The sequence below is a fragment of the Rhinoderma darwinii genome, chromosome 1, assembly GCF_050947455.1.
Source record: "Rhinoderma darwinii isolate aRhiDar2 chromosome 1, aRhiDar2.hap1, whole genome shotgun sequence".
Taxonomy (NCBI): domain Eukaryota; kingdom Metazoa; phylum Chordata; class Amphibia; order Anura; family Rhinodermatidae; genus Rhinoderma; species Rhinoderma darwinii.
Window position 1 is genome coordinate 343,633,304 of NC_134687.1, and position 19,402 is coordinate 343,652,705.

Genomic DNA, 19,402 nt, shown 5'->3' on the forward strand with positions numbered 1-19,402 from the left:
GGTTGCACTTCCCACAGGTGATACATCCCTTTGTATATTGATTCGTCACGATAGAGAATCCTGGGGCAAACCAATACATTTGTACCAGGTTATTCATAGGGATTTTCGACAGGTGTGTTGGACCGTGCGCCCACTGGGCCATCATGGGGTATAATGCCCTTGGAAGACACGGTTTGTCATGCTTTGTATACAACCCGTTGTCCATTGTTGCCCCCTTTGTGATCCACTCCTCCTGTTCTGCTTTTGGAGCTTGCTTTTGCAGAGTGAGGATGAGCTTATTCATGGCTGCCTGGCTATGTAGTGGTGTTTTCTCCTGGTCATCTGGTTCGGAGAGACAGATGAGATCAGCGTAGCTGCTTCCCGAGATTTTTGTTCCTGAGGTTGCTGCACGTTTAGCGGCCATATCAGCCAGGTTATTCCCCCTTGCCTCCATTGTATCTGCTCTGGTATGTGCTTTGACCTTGACAATAGCCAGTTCCAGGGGCAAGAGAAGGGAGTCCATGAGCTGATGGATGGCTTGGTGATGCTTGATTGGATGTCCATTTGATGTGAGAAAGTCCCGTGCTTTCCAGATGGGTCCGAAATCGTGCGCAACACCATAAGCGTACCTAGAATCGGTGTAAATGGTAGCAGTTTTCCCAGATGCTATATTGCAGGCTGAAATTAGAGCTTGGAGCTCGGCTTCTTGAGCAGACATGTGTGGTGGAAGCTGAACTTCGAGGAGTACCTCAAGGGCAGTAGTGACTGCCATGCCAGTATGGAAGCGTCCACTTTCATCCGCAAATCGTGAGCCATCAACGAAAAGGGTCAAGTCAGGAGCTGCTAGAGGTTCATCGGTGACGGTTTCCAACCCGGCGGCTTCTTGGCTGAGTACCGCTAGACAATCATGTGTAGGTTGGAGGAGAGATTGTTCTTCTTCTTCTTCAGAGATAGGTAAATCGGTAGGAAATGGGAGGAGAGTAGCTGGGTTGAGTACCATACATCTGGAGAGAGTCACGTTATCTGGGATGAGCAGAGAGCATTGGAGGCGAAGGTGACGTGCAGCAGACAAATGCTTTGGCTGAGTTTGTGTAAGTATTGCTGAAATATCATGTGGAGCAAGGATAGTCAGATTATGCGCCAGTACTATGTCCGAGGTTTTGTCTAGTAAGGCATGCACTGCAAATACGGCCCGTAGGCATGAAGGTGCTCCTCTGGCAACTGGGTCGAGGCGAGCTGAATAGTAGCCTATGGGTCTTTGTTTGCCACCATGTATTTGGGTGAGTACTCCAGTGGCATGACCAGTCTTTTCCATGACATAAAGGCGGAATGGCTTGGCATAGTTCGGGAGTCCCAATGCTGGGGAAGAGACCACTAATGACTTGAGTTCATAGAAAGCAGTCACTGCTTCTGGGGGTAATGAGAACGGGTCATTCTTCAGAGAGTCATACAGGGGTTGCATGAGGACAGAAGCATGTAATATCCAGGACCTGCAATAGGAGACAACTCCTAGGAAGGCCTGCAATTGGGAGTGTGACGTGGGGATAGCAAGGTCACTGATGGCATTTTTCCTGTCCTCCGTCAGGTGTCTGGATTGATGTGAAATACAATGGCCTAGGAAGATAACTTTCTGCAGGCAGAACTGGAGTTTCTTCTTAGAGGCTCTGCACCCAGCAGTGTGCAGGAAGGTTAACAGGTTGATTGAAGAGTCTCGACAGGTAGGTAGGTCGGGGGCACACAGTAGAAGGTCATCCACATATTGCAGGAGGCACACCTGAAAGTTGGCTTGCTTCCATGGCTCCAGAACCGAGGTCATAGCTTTGGAGATCATTGACGGGCTGTTTTGGGCTCCTTGCGGCATCACGGTCCAAGTGTATTGGGAGCCATTGTGTGTGAACGCAAACAGGTATTGGCAGTCCTTGTGGAGTGGGACACTGAAGAAGGCATTTGCTAGGTCAATGACAGTGAAATAGCAGGCTGTGGGTGGTACCTGTGCAAGGAGGGTGTGTGGGTTTGGTACTATTGGGGTCTCGAGTACCGTTGCTTCATTTACTGCACGTAAGTCCTGTACCATGCGGTACTGTGGAGGTTGTCCCTTCTCCACCTTTTTCTTTACTGGAAAAAGGGGGGTGTTACATGAAGAGGTAGTGGGAATCAGGGCTCCTGCCGTGAGATACACTTTTAATTGGGTAGTAATAGCATCAGACTGTGCGATGGACAGAGGGTATTGAGGTTTTCTTGGTAAAGCAGCATGTGGTTTGAGTTGCACCGTGACAGGGGATACATGAAGGCGGCCAATGTCCTGTGGTCCGGTAGACCACAAGGCATTAGGAACGGCTGATAGATCTGTGTGATCCATGCTTGAAGCAGGGGTGTCTGGGAGTGAGAGCAGGCCAAAAATCTGGACTGTTTCTTCCTCTAGTAGGGGAGAGGAAAGGGAGACTGTCCCATCCTCATGGTAAGTGATTGTAGCTTCAATTTTCGACAGGAGATCTGAGCCTAAAAGATTCACCGGGCATGTGGGGGAAGCTACTAGCTGAGCTAACATGGGCCTGGATGGTTGAAGGGAGAGTTGCAGTGGTTTAGTGAGGTGGGATCTGCGTGATTGTCCGTCCACTCCAACGCATGCTACCGTGTTTTTGGAGATACAATTAGGGAAAGGGAGGTCGGACTGTCGGATAACACTTCTGGCAGCGCCGGTGTCCACTAGGAACTTCATAGGTGTTCCTTCAATGTCGATGTGTATACATGGGGTGGGGCCTGCCGGGGTAAGGTGTGGCAGGACCAGTGGAACCGGTTTGCCAGCAGCCTATGGTTGCGGGGCAGGTGGGTACCTGTCCCCTTGCGGGTCACGTAGTGGCCAATCTTGTTGGCGGTCACGTGGTGACCAAGTATTGTATGGCTGATTGCGGGGAGGTTGTGTTCTCATTGGGGGTCGGCCTGAGCGGCATTCCCGCTTGAGGTGACCCAATTTCCCACATCCATAGCACGTAGGACGCGGCCTGGACTGGGGAAAGTTGGGTGGGGCATTCCAGTCACCTGGCTGGTTTTGTGGCCAGGTTCTGCTCGATACCCCTTGCTACCTGGAACAAAGTTTCCCCTGCCATGCCTCGGTACTCGGGCCTAGTGCTTATGAGGCTTTTCCTTATGGGTTCCCTAAGCCCCTGGACAAAGGCATGCCCCCATAACTGGGCGTGAGTTTTGACTAGACGTGTGTCAAACCCTAAATCAGTGCAGAGCTGGTTAAGGCGGTAGTAAAACTTCTCAACTGACTCTGCCTTATCCTGCGTAACATCCTGTAGGGCAGTGGCTTGGTCAGCCAGCCGATCTGTGGCCCATTCCTTTAATTTTTCAAGGAAGCGGGGCCCAGAGGCATAGTTATCGATGTCATCAAGATGACCGGGTGTAACATGTGGCTCTATGACTGGCCAGAAAGAGTCTCCTGCCTTTATCTGAGTTAGACCGCACAGGTCCTTCCATGTGGCTGCATGTGTCTTTTGTATCTGGCACAAGCGTCTATAGAAAGGCATGGGTTGTTTTTCTGGATCAGGCAGACCATTTAATAGAGCCTGTGTTTCCTGCGGTTTCCAGGGGACGTATCTGGGACGTTGGTCGGTGCGTCGGCCCCTAAAATTGGAGGAAGTGACATCTGCATCCCTTGCTGAACTCGCAGGGTTGGGGGTGAGCACGGGTGGATTTGACCATGTTGGCGCCAGTTGTGGATTTTGTGTGGCCGCTTCTGCCTCATCCTGTCGCCTGTACCCACTTTGTTCACTATGTACGCTACCCGTCTCCTGTTCGTCATGGTCGGAAACACCCAGGGGAAATGTGGCTTCACCCAAATCTACCAAGTCACGTGTGATGGCTGCATAGGGACTGGGAGGCAGCTTGGGTTTTGAGGTGGGTGGTTTGGATGAGGGCGTCTGGCTGGTCCCTCTATTCGGGTGGTACGGGGTATTGTCATGATTGAGTAATGGGTATGTCCCTGATGTGGTGTAAAGTCTAGGGGCCCCACAAAAGTAACAAGTCTCCCGGCAGTCGGGGTTCTGACATTTACATCTCCCACACGTCCAGCCCCGGGGATCCCAGTTGGTCCCGGTGTCGGGGTAGGGTGGAGGTCCGCTCACCAAGGGTGTGGTCGGTGATGCAGACGCCATTTTAGATTCTAAGGGTGCGGTCGGTGATGCAGGCTCCATTTTAGATTCTACTTCTGCTTCTTTGTCTGTCTGATCACATGCTGTATAACGATACTTTCCTTCCTCAGTAAACCTTTCCCTCCATTTTGCTTTATTCACTCCCTTAGCTGTCTTGTACCATGCTTCTGCGTGTTTTTGCAGTCCCTCATCTTGTAAAACTCCCTTCTTGGTGACTAATACCTGTTTCCACTCTGCTTCATCTAAACGGCCTCCACTATGAATTCCAGCCACTTTCATTAACTTCTTCTTTTTTGTCACATACTTTTTACCTTCCCTTTCTGCCACCATCTGTGCGGCTGTGTATTCTCCTGTCTCGGTGCTATTGCTGGACCCCATTGTGAAATTTATAGGGTCTTTCCTGCCTGAGTCACGCGCTTTTTAGCAGAGTTATTACACCTGACTACCGAATCCTTGAGCGTGTATTGTTTCCCCCCCCCTCAATGTGTTCCCATATACACCCTATGAGTGTTTCTGGGGTGGGATGTATGTGTATATTTAGCTGGAAAACTTAACTCTCAGTCTGACAATTTATTGCTTTATAACCAGTGTTTTCTGCGTGGAAATCCTTGTCCTCTATATCCACTAAACACCACCCCTCATTAGATATGGCCAAGGTAACCCCGTACAGACAATTAGGACAGGTCATTTATAGGAGTGCCATGAGTGGCCTCCCTTTTGTGATATTCTGGAGTATAACCCAACAAAGGAAAATAACAAAAAGAAGTATGCTAAGACAAATCCCTCAATACATCCGGGGCCAATCCATTTGAAATTAGACAGGCAATAACAGTAATATTCATTTGGGCAATATTTTGGAAAAAAAGGTAATATTCTGGATTATCGGACTTTTGTCTAAAGCATATTCCGGATTATCGGAATTTTGTCTAAAATGTAATAAAAACTTATTTTCTGATTATAAGTTGGGTTATTGCAATAAGGCTTAGCTAATTAGTAACATTTTGACATTTTGCCGGACTATTGGAAGTTGTCTACTTTATGTGAATATCGACATATATCCTTCAAGGGCATACGCAACAGGGACTCTTACCGTTGTTAGACGTATGATCTATATTTGAATCAAAAGGCATACGCAACAGGGACTCTTACCGTTGTTAGACGTATGATCTCTATTTAAATTTTCAAATTCTATATCCGTGGTTGATAGCTAGTCAACACACCACTTCGGACACAATGGGGACTCAAACCTTCATTAGGTGTCGAAGATCAATACTAGATTATTAGGTCGATATTCATAAAAAAACAGAAAACATGTCCGTGTTCCCCAGAGCAGTCAAGTGGAGTTTGTTAGACCATATATGAGTTCTTGGAGCCAAGGCTTTTAATAGTGGTCTTGCGTCCTTAAGGACAGCGGTCCCACCGAAAACGTTGGGCGGCAATACGGGAAGAGTTTGTCAAGTAAGATAATATAATTTTCTTACCTTATGGAGCTGCAGTCTCCCCCTTCCCGATATTCCGGCCACTCGTTCCGGCTAGTGGGTCCGCTGCTCTGTCCGGATCTTTCGCCTAGGCCCCACGTTACGGGTGCCAGCTGTTATGGATGTATACTCAGGTATACTCGTCAGTTGACTGCCTGGTCCAAATTCAGTAGGTTCAGCTTTAGCGTGCGCACGGAAGAAAATACACTGACACCAAGGGTAGGGTCAAAGTAGATCTCATTTATTATGCATTACACTCAAGCTTATATGCTGTCACAAAAAGGGGCTTTCCTTCTGACTTTAGGCTGTGCGTGGTACTCATACATTGGTTCTCTCTTTCTCTCTATGTATATATATATGGTTAGGGTGTATTCCCGGATGCAGGGGCCGTTGTAAAAGAGGAAGTGGAGTCACAAACATACTTTTAATCCACAACAGCAGCACCTGAAGTGCCTACAGCTCTGTTAGGGCGGCAGTACCATATGCGCAACTTGAGCAGTTGTACAGGGACCCAATAGGTAAGGGGGACCATTGTGTCCCTAATAGTAGTTCAATATTTTAAATTAGATTGCATATAATAGACTGCTTGAGCTAATCAATTTCATGGCTTAGAATTATTATTAGATTATTAGAGTCTTAAAGGGGTTGCACCATGCTGAGCTATTCTAGAGAATGAGGCCTATATACTGTTCTTGCATGGGGGCCTTATGCACTCTGTGTCTGCCCTGGGCACTGTAATACATGCGCCTTTTATGTGTGCATTAGGCCTTACACAAATAGAGCAGTAAGTAGGATTGAAGCAATGAGGGGTGCAACTCCTAATAAGAATGCAGATGTGTATGGAATTCAAGGTCTGTTTAAAGCCAGACCCACAGTAAACACAGCAGTGGTTATAACTCCTGAAAAATACAGAGCAGACATACGACAACAGGAATGGCATGTGACAAGTAAGCCCAACGTAATGTAGGCGCAGCCGTAATGAAGGGAGCGCATGACTAGGTGTTTGGGGTTTTAGGCTACCACGTTTGAGGCTATTTGTATAGGGATTAGAGGGTTAAGTGAAAGGGGCATGGGGCAAATGTATCTATATGTGGTGGGTGGAGTGTAATGTATATAAGTCCATGCGGGGAAGAGGCAGCCCTCTTTCCCGCTGGACAACAGGAGAAAATAATTGTCCTGTTACTATAACTGTTTAAAAAACAAAACAAAAAAACTGTTTTACACTTACCTGTTATGGATGCGGCGATGGAGCTCACGATGGCCAGGATCCGGGATGCAGCGATGCAGCACGGTGCTGGCTGGCTTGATCAGCTGTTTGCCGGGGCTCTTCCTCCGGTTCCAGCGGCTGGAGTGGAGAGCGGGCGTTCCAGGCCTCCGGAGAGGCCTTCCTCAGAGGTAACGCCTCAGTCTCGTCGGCGCCGAGGGAGCCCCTCCAGGGACCCTCCTCCTCCTTCAGGTCCGGAGCTGCACCCTGGCGACGGTCTGTGGAGGTCTGGGATGAATCCCATTAGGCGGGCGAGACTGGAGAAGACAGGAGGGGGGGGGGCCGCGGCGGCCATCTTCCTCCCTCCTGTCTTCAACTACAAGACCGGAAGTGGAGGCGGGACCAGATGCGTGCGCAGGACCGGAAGTGATGGCTTTCTCCGGCGCCGAGGTTCCAGGTGCCGGAGGAGCTCTGCAAAAAGACATACGGACACCAGGCCCGACCCGCAGGAAGAGGCGGGCGGGCTCCAGATGGGGAGCGAGATCGCCTCCTGCTGGAGTAGGGAGGCGTGCGGCAGTAGCGACCGGAAGTACCCGGGCAGCATATGGGAGTGACGCCGGGCCCCATCCGGACGGGGGGGGGGGCAACGGTCAGCTGTCCATTCAGCACCAGGAGAGAGGTTCGTTTATGACAGCCCTGCAGTCAGACTGGGAAGACAGGGCTGTCATTCCGATTATGCCACGCCAGCAGCGGGTGGCAGGACCATGGACGGGCGGCGTTCCGCTGGGCCTGGGACGTCAGCTACCGGAAGGTCGGGGAGCTACGGGGAGCGTGGGGTGCAGGAGCACCACTCCCCAGGACCGTCAAGATCGATGCCATGCTCATCCGGAGTGGTGGACGCGTCCGCTGGGAGGTCACCTCAGGGACGACCGGGTGAGTCTACCATGGATGTGGTGCCGGGGATGTATGGGGGGGATGTGGGGGGAATGTTGTCTATGTCACAAATGCATTTGTTGTTTAGAGGGATGCAGGAATATTTTGCGAGAGTTTTGCCAGGTGTAGAGCAGTCGCCAGCGAGGGTAGGGGGCGCTGCTAGCGAGGCGAGTGCTGGTGCGGCAGGGAGTGCGGTTGCTAGCGAGGCGAGTTCTAGTGCGGCTGCGGCAGGGGTTGCGGTTGCTAGTGAAGTGGCGCCGGTTGCGGGTGCTGTAGTGGCGGTGGAAAAAGCGGTTGATGCGGCGGCTAGTACGTCTAAGAAAGTGGTGGAGGATGTGCGTTTGGCTGACGCTGCTAAAGGGGAAGTATATGTGTGTTTTGAGGGCCCGCTGGGGGCGCATTTGAAGGTTGAGATTAGGGAAAAAATCTGGAAAGATGAATATGTGGAGATTTTTTCTTTATTGCCTTTGGAGAAGTTTAATTTGGACCGGTGGAAACCGGATGAAAGTAAGAAGGAGGAGGAGGAGCGGCGGCGTTATCGCTTGATTCCTCGGACTTTCGCGAATTGGCTGCAGGCCTTCGCTATTTTGGCTAGTGTGGTGGGTGAGAAGGTGCCGGAGAACTGTTCAGCGTTGTTTTGTTATATGGATTCAGTAGGGGACGCATATCGTGTATACGGTGTTAATGCGTGGTTGCGTTTTGGCGAACAGTTTAGTCAGCGGAAGTCGGTGCGCCCGTCGTTGCGATGGGATCACAAGGATATCAGTTTGTGGATGCGTCTGATGTCTGCTCCAAAACAGGGGCATCAGCCCTTTCGGGATGCGGCCGGCGGGCAGGGGTCAGAAGCGGGTCGGTCAGCTTCCTCAGGAAAGTGGTGTTGCTGGCAGTACAACGAGGGGCATTGCAAGTTTGGCCCAGACTGCAGGTATAAGCACGAGTGCTCTGGTTGCGGAGGCGTCCATGCTTTGTCCAGATGCTTCAAGAATCATAAGGGCAGGCAGGGAGATGCTGAGCAGAAGAGGGGCGACGCCGGCGAGGGTGGAAAGGATGCTCCCGTTTTTAAGGGAGTATCCAAATAAGAAAGTGGCAGAGTTGATGTTTTTCAGATGGTTTTCGGATTCCTTGTACGTCGACTGGACGTGATGGGGTGGTCCGTAATTTGTTGTCTGCTTTGGCGCGGCCTGATCTGGTTACGGATAAGCTGCTGAAGGAGGTGGCTTTGGGCCGCATGGCTGGTCCGTTTTCCTCCCCGCCTGTTCCTAGTTTGCGGGTTTCCCCGTTAGGTTTGGTTCCTAAAAAGGAGGTGAATAAATTCCGCCTTATTCATCACTTCTCTTATCCGGAAGGCGAGTCGGTAAATGACGCCATTGATCCGGCCCTGTGCGCGGTCAGTTACACTTCCTTTGATGCGGCGGTAGTTTGGGTTCGCAAGTACGGAAAGGGCTCACTGCTAGCGAAAACTGACATTGAGGCCACTTTTCGTTTATTGCCGGTGCATCCGGATAGTTTTTGTTTGCTGGGATGTTATTGGCAGGAGGAATATTTTGTAGATTGTTGCCTCCTGATGGGCTGCTCCATTTCATGCGCTTATTTTGAGATGTTTAGCACGTTTTTGGAGTGGGTGGTTCGTCGGGAGGCGCAGGTGCAATCTGCCCTGCATTATCTGGATGATTTCCTGTTTATCGGGCCGCCGGGTACCTATATGTGTGCAGGATTGCTACATACTATGGAGCGAGTGGCAAAGGATTTTGGGGTACTTCTGGCGCCTGACAAAACTCAGGGACCCACGACGGTCATCAAGTTTTTGGGGATCATGATTGATTCAGATAACATGGAGTGTCGCTGGCCTGATGATAAGTTGCTGGAGTTGAGAGAGTTGGTGGCGAGTGCGCTGCGCAGGAAGAAGATCCAGTTGCGGGACTTGCAGTCGTTGTTGGGTCATTTGAATTTCGCTTGTAGGATTATGCCCATCGGGCGGGTGTTTTGCAGGCGATTGGCAAGTGCTACCGCAGTGGTGCATTCTCATCATCATTTTATTAGGTTGTCGGCGGAATTGAAAGCTGATTTGTTGGGGTGGGGGGAGTTTTTGCAGAGCTACAATGGGTGGTCGGTGCTCATGTATCAGCCAGTGTCATGTGTGGATTTGGAGCTGTATACTGATGCATCAGGTGCATGTGGATTTGGGGCTTATTTCCAGGGGCAGTGGTGTGCAGGAGTTTGGCCAAATGCACGGCATGAATGCGGTTTCGTCAGAAATTTGGCTCTGCTGGAACTGTTCCCGATTGTGGTGGCTGCGGAGTTGTGGGGGGATTGTCTGCGGGACCAGAGAGTTCGTTTTGTATGTGACAATCTGGGTGTGGTTCAGGCAGTTAATGCGCAGACAGCTAATTCTCCGCCAGTCGTGCGACTATTGCGACATTTAGTTTTGAGAGGTTTGATGTTGAATGCACATTTTATGGCAGTGCATATTCCTGGGGTGCTTAATTCTGTGGCTGATTCCCTTTCTCGTCAACAGTGGGACAGGTTTCGTCTGCTGGCGCCAGGGGCGGAGTCTCATGGCCTGCCTTGTCCAGAGCATCTGTGGAAGGTGGTGTGACAATGGCGATGTTGCTCGTGGAAAGGTCTGTTAGTGCGGTTACGTGGCAGAGGTACAGTGCGGTATGGCAGGTATGGGAGACTTTGTTGGAAAATGCGCAGGCAGGTATATTAGATCGGTCGGCGTGTTTGTTGTATTATATAGGAAATGCATACAGTGAGGGGGCGTCTGCAGCAGCGGTTGCTCGGAGTTTGTTGACATTGGCGTTTTGGTTCAAGAAAAAAGGTGAAGAGGACGTGACTAAGTCCTTTTTGGTTCGGCAGGCAATGAAGGGTTTCAGGAGGGGTTCCGCAGTTAGGGACCATAGGAAGCCGGTGTCATTTGAGATTTTGGTAGCAATTTGTGATTTATTGCGGGATGTTTGTGTTTCAGCGTTTGAAGCGCGGTTATTTACACTGGCCTTTTCTTTGGCGTTCTTTGGGGCGTTCCGGATATCGGAGTTGGTGTCGGCTAGTAAGAGTGTGGCAGGGGGTTTATTGTACGTGGATGTTGAATTGGATGGCTCCTGCTTATCTTGTTTGCTTCGTAGATCAAAGACAGATCAGGAGGGGAGAGGTTTTGTGGTGCATTTGTATGAGTTACCAGGGTCGCAGGTGTGCCCGGTTCACTGTTTTCGGGAGTTTGTTGCAGTGAGGCCTGGGGGGCCGACATCCTTGTTGGTTCATGCAGATGGTTTGTCTTTGTCAAAATTCCAGTTTTCACAGGTGTTCAAAAAATTTATCCTGTTGTCTGGCAGAGGTGGAGCAGGTTTTAGCTCTCACTCTTTTAGAATTGGCGCAGCTACGGAAGCAGCTCGGTGGGGTTTATCCCCAGTGATGGTTAAGAAGATCGTTAGGTGGGAGTCAGACCGATATAGATTGTATGTGCGGCCTCACTTGCTTTGAGGCAGTGGTGATAAATTGTGCTGGAGGAGGATATGGAGTTGTTACATTGCTGTCTTGTGTTGTTTTAGGTGCAGGTCCCTGCTTGATATGGATCATTGGGCACTCCTACGTGCACTGGGGAGGTGTGCGTGCTGATGTTTGTCCGGCTGGACGGCAGTTGGGCCTGGATCATTCAGAAGTTCAGGTCAGATGGTTGGGTCTGCGGGGCATGCTGTGGTGCAGGTTGTTGCCAGAGCTCCAGTTTTATGCAGGTTTGGACAGGGCGCCTGATATTCTGGTAGTGCACCTTGGTGGCAACGACTTAGGTATACGGTCGTCCAGGGATTTGGTGAAGATTGATCTGTTGCGGTTGTGGTCGTCTTTTCCTGGATTTCTGATCGTCTGGTCGGATATTGTGGCTCGCAAGGTGTGGCGTCAGGCCCGTTCAGTCCACAGTCTAAATAAAGCAAGAGCGAAGGTGAATACCCATTTGTAAGAATGCTCGCTTCCGATCATTGTCTCATTTACACATGGCAGCGATCATTCGACAAATAATTGGATTTTTTATGTAACCTAAAAAATAATTGTCGTTAACAGCACATCTTACCATGTAAACAGGGGATGTGCTGCCGATCATGATGCAATAGAATGGGGACCAAATGATCTTGAACATCAAGGCAAAACCAACAAGTGGCCAAACAATAACAAGATATAACCAGGGCGAATGAAGAGGAAAAAAAGGGGGGGGGGGCATAAAAGTGGGATAGAAGAAAGGGAACCATCCTAGCGGAATCCAATCAGAGATATAAGGAGAGGAGGAAAAATACATTTGAGGAAATGTTGGAGAGATGAGTCACAGTTGTGAATCGGTATAAACCAACCAGGGTCGTCAGACCTTCTCAAATTTGATTTTTCATTAATAATAAACTTGCCAGTTCCAGCTTTAGCTGCATTTATCAAAATGGTAGGTGTTTACCAGCCATGGGTTATGGTCTGTTTAGCCACAAGTGTACTTTATCTTTTAAGGTGATGTAGCTAAAGGAAGAGAGCATATTTAGTCATAACCTGGAAAGACCTTGTCACGGACACAGGGTATGTGTCACGGACACAGGGTATGTGGACCCACTAGGCCGCTCCGCCGTGACCAGGTCACAGTCTATACGAAAGTCAATGGCAGACAGTAACGCTTGGGTACCTGAAATAGTCCGGACGGTGGCTGTGGCTTCAGCACGGATGGAGGCTGGTGCGGCAGGTCGCGCCAGACGTGGCGGGCAATATCCGATGAAGCAGAAGACACTGGACGTGGCAGAAGACACTGGATGTGGCAGAAGACACTGGACGTGGCAGAAGTCACTGGACGTGGCAAACGACACTGGACGTGGCAAACCACACTGGACGTGGCAAACGACACTGGACGTGGCAGACGACACTGGACGTGGCAGACAACACTGGACGTGGCAGAAGACACTACTCCAATGCAGGTAGGCACAGGAACTAGAACAATACGGAATACAGGAACGGGTAACAGGGCACGGGTAACAGCTGGAACGGGAAACACTAAGGGACCATTTGCGAGACAGACTGGGATAGACTAACAATGCTCAGGCAAGGATCAGAAGGCCTGGGGCCTTCTTATAGACCAGGAAATCAGGGCAGCAGGACACAGCAGGACGGAGCGGAAGTGAGCGGAAGTGAGCGCTGGCGTCTCCTAGGAAGGAGACAGGGACCAGCGCTCACGGATCCATCGCCGCGGGCGTCGGGGGGTGAGTAGACCCGACGACCCACGGCCATGGACGTTACAGACCTCTTTAACAAGGTGCGTACCACTTTTCAAGCTAGAGTCTAAATCGCTTCGAATGTTTCCAACTTTTTTCGTTTTAATTCATCATTCTCAATTGTTTAAGTTTCCAACACATACATAGGCCACTACTTAAAGACTTGAAGAGTTTAGTCACGAATAAAACCTTTTTTATTGTCTCCCTTCTGTTATAAAACGTTATATAGCCAATGAGGTACTAGTATTTTAATTGGTGGTTGCCTGTACTTTGTTTAACAAAAGATTCAATCAGGACCAGTCACTTTATTGTTCTTGAGCGCTACCTTTCTCGAGGAATAACCATCTGTGCTTTAATCTTTTTCGTGTACCGTTGTGCGACATCAGAAGAATGGAACCTATTATTTAGAAATCCTTTACTCAGCTTGGGTCATGTTTTTAACAGCAAATACATTGTTCTATAAGTAACACAAGCTAAAGATTTGAATTGAGCTTTGATTCTGTAGTTGATTTTTCTAAGCAAGTCTTTATGGCCGTCTCTAAAGTAAAAGGTTTCTAAGGCAACCTTTTTAAATGCTTTCTTTATGTCTTAGGGACCCAACAGTTTGAGTTAACATTCGGATAGTTTGTTTCTTTTTTGCTGGTGACAAATCAATGACTATTTTGCATAATGTATCTAGCCTATTCATTGCAAACACATACATTTTTAAATGTCTGGTAAGCTCTATAATGGCTTCCACCACCAATCACTATAGCACCTTTTTATTTTATACAATGACTATGAAAACATGGCCAAAATGCATGACTGTGAATAAGCCAATCTAATGGAAGAGATCTATCTATCTGTCACATTGGGTTCGTGGACCCACTTGGTCGTACCGCCTTGACGGTATAGCAGCTGGCCAACAGGGCGCAGGTCACAGTCTATAGTTCGTATAGGGTACCTGTGGCAACTCGAACAGTAGCAAGGCAGGCTTGGCTGAGACTAGGCAGCAGGCAGACGTCAGGCGTGGTGTAGCAGGACAGGCGTGGTATGCAGCACAGCACAGCTACAGCTCAGCATGGCACTTGACCAGGATAGCACGGGATACAGGATACAGGTACAGGAAACACTGGGAACTGGAAGACACTAGGAGACCATTTGCGTTGACAAACTTTGGGTATGACAACAATGCTCAGGCATGGGGGGAAGGGGCTGGGTCCTTCTTATAGTCCAGGGTACTCATGGGCTAATTATACATTAAAGTCCAGTGCACGCGCTGCCCCTTTAAGAGCGGGAATGAGCGTGCGCGCGCACCCTACGGGACCCAGTCGAGGTGAGCGGAAGTGAGCGCTGGCGTCTCCTGAGGAGGAGACTGGGGCCAGCGCTTGCAGACTCATGGCTGCGGCTGTCAGGTGGTGAGTCAACCTGATGGCCCACGGCCATGGACATGACACTATCTATCTATCTATCTATCTATCTATCTATCTATCTATCTATCTATCTATCTATCTATCTATCTATCTATCTATCTATCTATCTATCTATGTATATCATCTATTTATTGTTAGATATGTACATTTTTGGCAGTTCTGTCTATACACAATTATAAAACAGTTTCATGAGCTACAAGGTACAATGTATGGGTAACGTCTGTGGTCGCTGACCACGAACTCCTTCAATCCGGACGACGCCCTTCTCTCCAGAGATGTCTGCACATGCGGCCGTCCTGTTCCATAGTGACCCCCAGGGTGCACTCACGAGCTCAGTCCAGACTAGGAGCCAGGTTGCACACAGGTGAGAGATTGAGCTGATTGCTCCCAGAGCACCCTGGCCTATAAGAAGGGCTGTGCCCATCCCTCCAATGTCTGAGCCTTGTTGTCATTATCCTAGTATGTCTATGCAAATGGTCTCCTAAGTGTTTTTTCAGTTCCCAGTGTTCCCCGTTCCTGCTACCTGTAACCTGAATCCCGTGCTATCCTGGTCAAGTGCCGTGTTGAGCCGAAGTCGTGCTGTGCTGTGTACCACACCTGTCCTGCTGTGCCACGCCTGGCGCCTGCCTGCTGCTTAGTCCCAGCCGAGCCTGTCTTGCTACTGTCTGAGCTACCAGAGGTACACAATATGAACTATAGACTGTGACCTGTGTCCTATTGGCCAGCTGCCATAACGTCTAGGCGGTATGGCCCAGTGGGTCCACATACCCAAGGTGACAGTATGTACTGAATGACAAAACCTTTTTACCTTTTTTTTAATTATAATCATAGTAGTATAGATTATTTAAAGGGCCCCTAGAAAACAAGTAGACAACCTATATGTGAACAAAAAAGGGGACATGGTAGCCAAAGAATCATATGCAAAAAAAAAAGGAAATTATTTATTAAATTTAAGTTACAATGCATAATGTCACAATACAAGACTGTTAATAAGAAGAACCATACACAGAGAGATTACAAGACTAGGTAAGATGGTAAATACCTGGTGGTCTACGGAAACAACCCACTATCAGTCGCCAATTAAATATCCCTACAAGAAACTAGACACTATAAGAGGGTAATACCAGTTATAACATACCCAAAAATAATGTAGTAAAGAAAAGTTATAAATATATATGGGTGTGTCAAAATTCTAAAATAGTAAGCTAAATACCTACTACATCTAAATAGGCAAACACCAGATAAATATAGTAAATACAAAAAATATATTTGTCTACAGACCATGCAAACACCTGCACAAAATGATAGTGAGATGGCATGCAGGAAGCACAAGCAGACAACCACAAGGTACTATGCAAGAATACAAACTGAAAAAAGTATAAGCATAACCTGAGACATGGTGGGGAGTGGAACTGGCAACATAAGGTGTTGGCAAGAAAAACGGCTCGATGCACGCTTCGCCCTACAGACCGGCTTCAACAGGAGGCTAACTAAGAATAAAAATCTAGGGGTTATATAGAAATGTATGTAATGGCTCCCACCTGTGGTAAACACACAAATCGGCACTCAGCACACATGTTGGAGAACACCCACATCCCAGTGTGGCGACGTCGTGACGCAATGTAATGATGTTGGACTTGAGTCACCAAGGAAACACTGACGCCAAGTGGCACTTCGGGACGCGATGCCTACAGCGCATGTGAACCGCTGGTCAGATGCCAACTATCAAAAAGAATGTATATGAGAGGCAACCAAGTGTGGGCTGCCATAGAGACACCGCATGTTGGAGATGACAACAAAATATTAACCCCTTAGTGACCAGCCCATTTTAGGCCCTAATGACCAAGCTATTTTATTCGTTTTTCTATAGTCGCATTCAAAGAGCTATAACGTTTTTATTTTTTCGTCTACATAGCTGTATGAGGACTTGTTTGTTGCGGGATTAGTTGTGCTTTTTAATAGCACCATTTTTGGGTACATATAATTTTTATATTAACTTTTATTAACCTTTTTGGGGGGGATTATAAAAAAAAACTGAAATTCCGCCATTGTTCTATGCGTTTTTAAATTGACGCCGTTCACTATGCGACGTAAATAACATGTTACCTTTATGGGTCGGTACGATTACGGCGATACCACATATGTAGAGGTTTTTTTATGTTTTACGACTTTTGCACAATAAAAACACTTTTGAACTAAAATTATTTGCTTTTGCATTGTTGCTTTCCAAGAGCCGTAATTTTTTTATTTTTCCATCAATGTAGTGATTTTTTGGGCTTGTTTTCTGCGGGACAAGACGTAGTTTTGAATGGTACTGTTTTGGGGTGCATCGTACTTATTGATTCATTTTTATTATGACTTTTTGGGGGGGCAATGGAAAAAAATTGCAATTTCGCCATGGTTTTTTGCGTTTTTTTTTCGGTGTTCACTTTGCGGTTTAAATTACATATTAACTTTATTAATGGAGTCATTATGGTCGCGGCGATACCACATATGTGTTCTTTTTTTTTTTTTTTTACACTTTTACTAAATAAAACCACTTTGTATGGAAAAAAATGGTTTTATTTATTTTTTTACTGTACTTTTTAGTAATAATCTTTATTTCACTTTGATGACTTATTTTATTAGTCCCACTAGGGGACTTTACTGTGCGATATTCCGATCACTGCTATAATGCTCTGGTATACTTCGTATACCAGAGCATTATTGCCTGTCAGTGTAAATCTGACAGGCAATCTGTTAAGACGTGCCTCCGGCGCGTCCTAACAGGCATATGTCCAAGGCAGACCTGGGGGCTTTTATCAGGCCCCCGGCTGCCATGACACCCCATCGGAGACCCGCGATTGCATTCGCGGGCCGCCGATGGGTGACAGAGGGAGCTCACTCCCTCTGTAAACAAAGTTAAATGCCGCGGTCGCTATTGACGGCGGCATTTAACGGGTTAAACGGCCGCGATCGAAGTAAACTTCGATCGCGGGCGTTGGAGCAGGAGCTCAGCTGTTATCAGACAGCAGAGCCCCGGCTCCTGCCTGCACGGGAGACCCGTGCAGGACTTAGACTAGGCTGACGTGAAAAGGCGTCAGCCTAGCCTAAAGCCCATTAGTGACCGACGTAAAAAGGCGTATTAGTGGTCACTAAGGGGTTAAACTAATATAAGGAAGACCTAAGTGTTAGGGGGTACACATAATAATAATAATAATAATTATATATATATATATATATATATCTATATATATCTAAGTGCTAATGAAATCTAGCACATCATCAGTTAGAACAAATCATGATAAATACGTGACTAAAAATAATAACATTTTTTAATAAAAAATAAATAATATTCCTTCAAGCCTTTTGAAAAAATTTAATTGAAAGAAAGATAAAAACATAATCATTGTACTAAACATCAACAAATCGTAGTATAGTCAAATTAGATGTAATAAATACATAAAAAGAAAAATCTGAAAAACATCAAAATACATTGCAATATAAAAGGTGAAGAATAAAGATAAAAAACAAGCGATAGTGAAGGGTCAATACATGTGAAACCACGGATAAGCAGTGTACCCAAAATGGACCATAAGGCTCTGTTCACATCTGCTTCCAGCAAAACGACAGGTCCGGTGCACAAAAGAGACAAACGGAAACCATGGGCACCGGATCCGTCACCATTGTAATCAATGGTGATGGGAAACTGTGTCAGTTTGTGTCTGTTCAGGGTTCCGGTCTGACGGAAAGCTCAGACAGAACATCAGAACGGGACCCCAACACAGATGTCAACAAAGTCTAAAAGGAGTGAAAAAAAAGTAAAAAAAAAAGTCTAAACACAAAACAAACAGACAAAAATGTGTGAAAGTGCTAAGAAGTTTTTTTTTATTGATCATAAAATGTTTGTGCTATAAGTATGTGTATAGTGTATGTGCTTTATTAATACTAATAAATAAATAAATAAAATTTGCACTAAATCTACAAAGTCTGTATGTAGTATATAATCACTACAATAATACAAAGTAAGGCTATGTTCACACGGGGTCTTTTGCCGAGTTTATTGACGCGGAAACCGCGTCGCAAAACTCGGCAGAAACGGCCCGAGAACGCCTCCCATTGATTTCAATGGGAGGCGTCGGCGTCTTTTTCCCGCGAGCAGTAAAACTGCCTCGCGGGAAAAAGAAGCGACATGCCCTATCTTCGGGCGCTTCCGCCTCCGACCTCCCATTGACTTCAATGGGAGGCAGGAGAAAGCGTGTTTTCTGCCCGCGGCGCTCAATGGCCGCGGGCGAAAAACGGCGCGATCATTGCTATTCACACGGAGTATTTTGGGGGAGGAATATCTGCCTCAAAATTCCGTTTGGAGCTTTGAGGCAGATATTCCTCCCCCAAAATACTCCGTGTGAACATAGCCTAAATTAGACTAACCCTCACCTAAATATCAAGTGATCACAGAAAGTTCATGACAATATATGCAATACACAATATGACCTCATAGCATATATAATAATTACAATAATAAGGGACAAAGAATAAGCTAACAAAATATCCAGACTAACACATGTTTTTTTTAGACCATTTCACTCAAAAATATTACCCCAAACACATAAGAGAGAGAACAATACTAAGAAATAATCCAATGTGACTATACCCCCTTATCGGAGGGAACAAAAAAGTCCATCGAGACATTACAAGATGATCCTCCCATCATTAAGTCCAGTCATTGAACTAGACAATGCGGAACTAGTATGTTCATCCAATCGTGGATCTCACCAGAACAATCCAGCATGTAAAATAAAGACCACTCAAACTCTAAAAAAAATAAGAAAATATATATAATTAATTAGAAAACACAAAAAACAAAAATAACCCCTTAGATAAATAAAATTTGCGCTAGTTGTATGTGACAGAAAGAGCTTGACCCTAGTAGCCTCAGTGGTGCCACTGTATTGAGCAAAGTAATGCATTTAATTTCCTTCCTCAACAAACGTCTTCTCCCCTCCAACCCAGGTTGACTATCTATCCC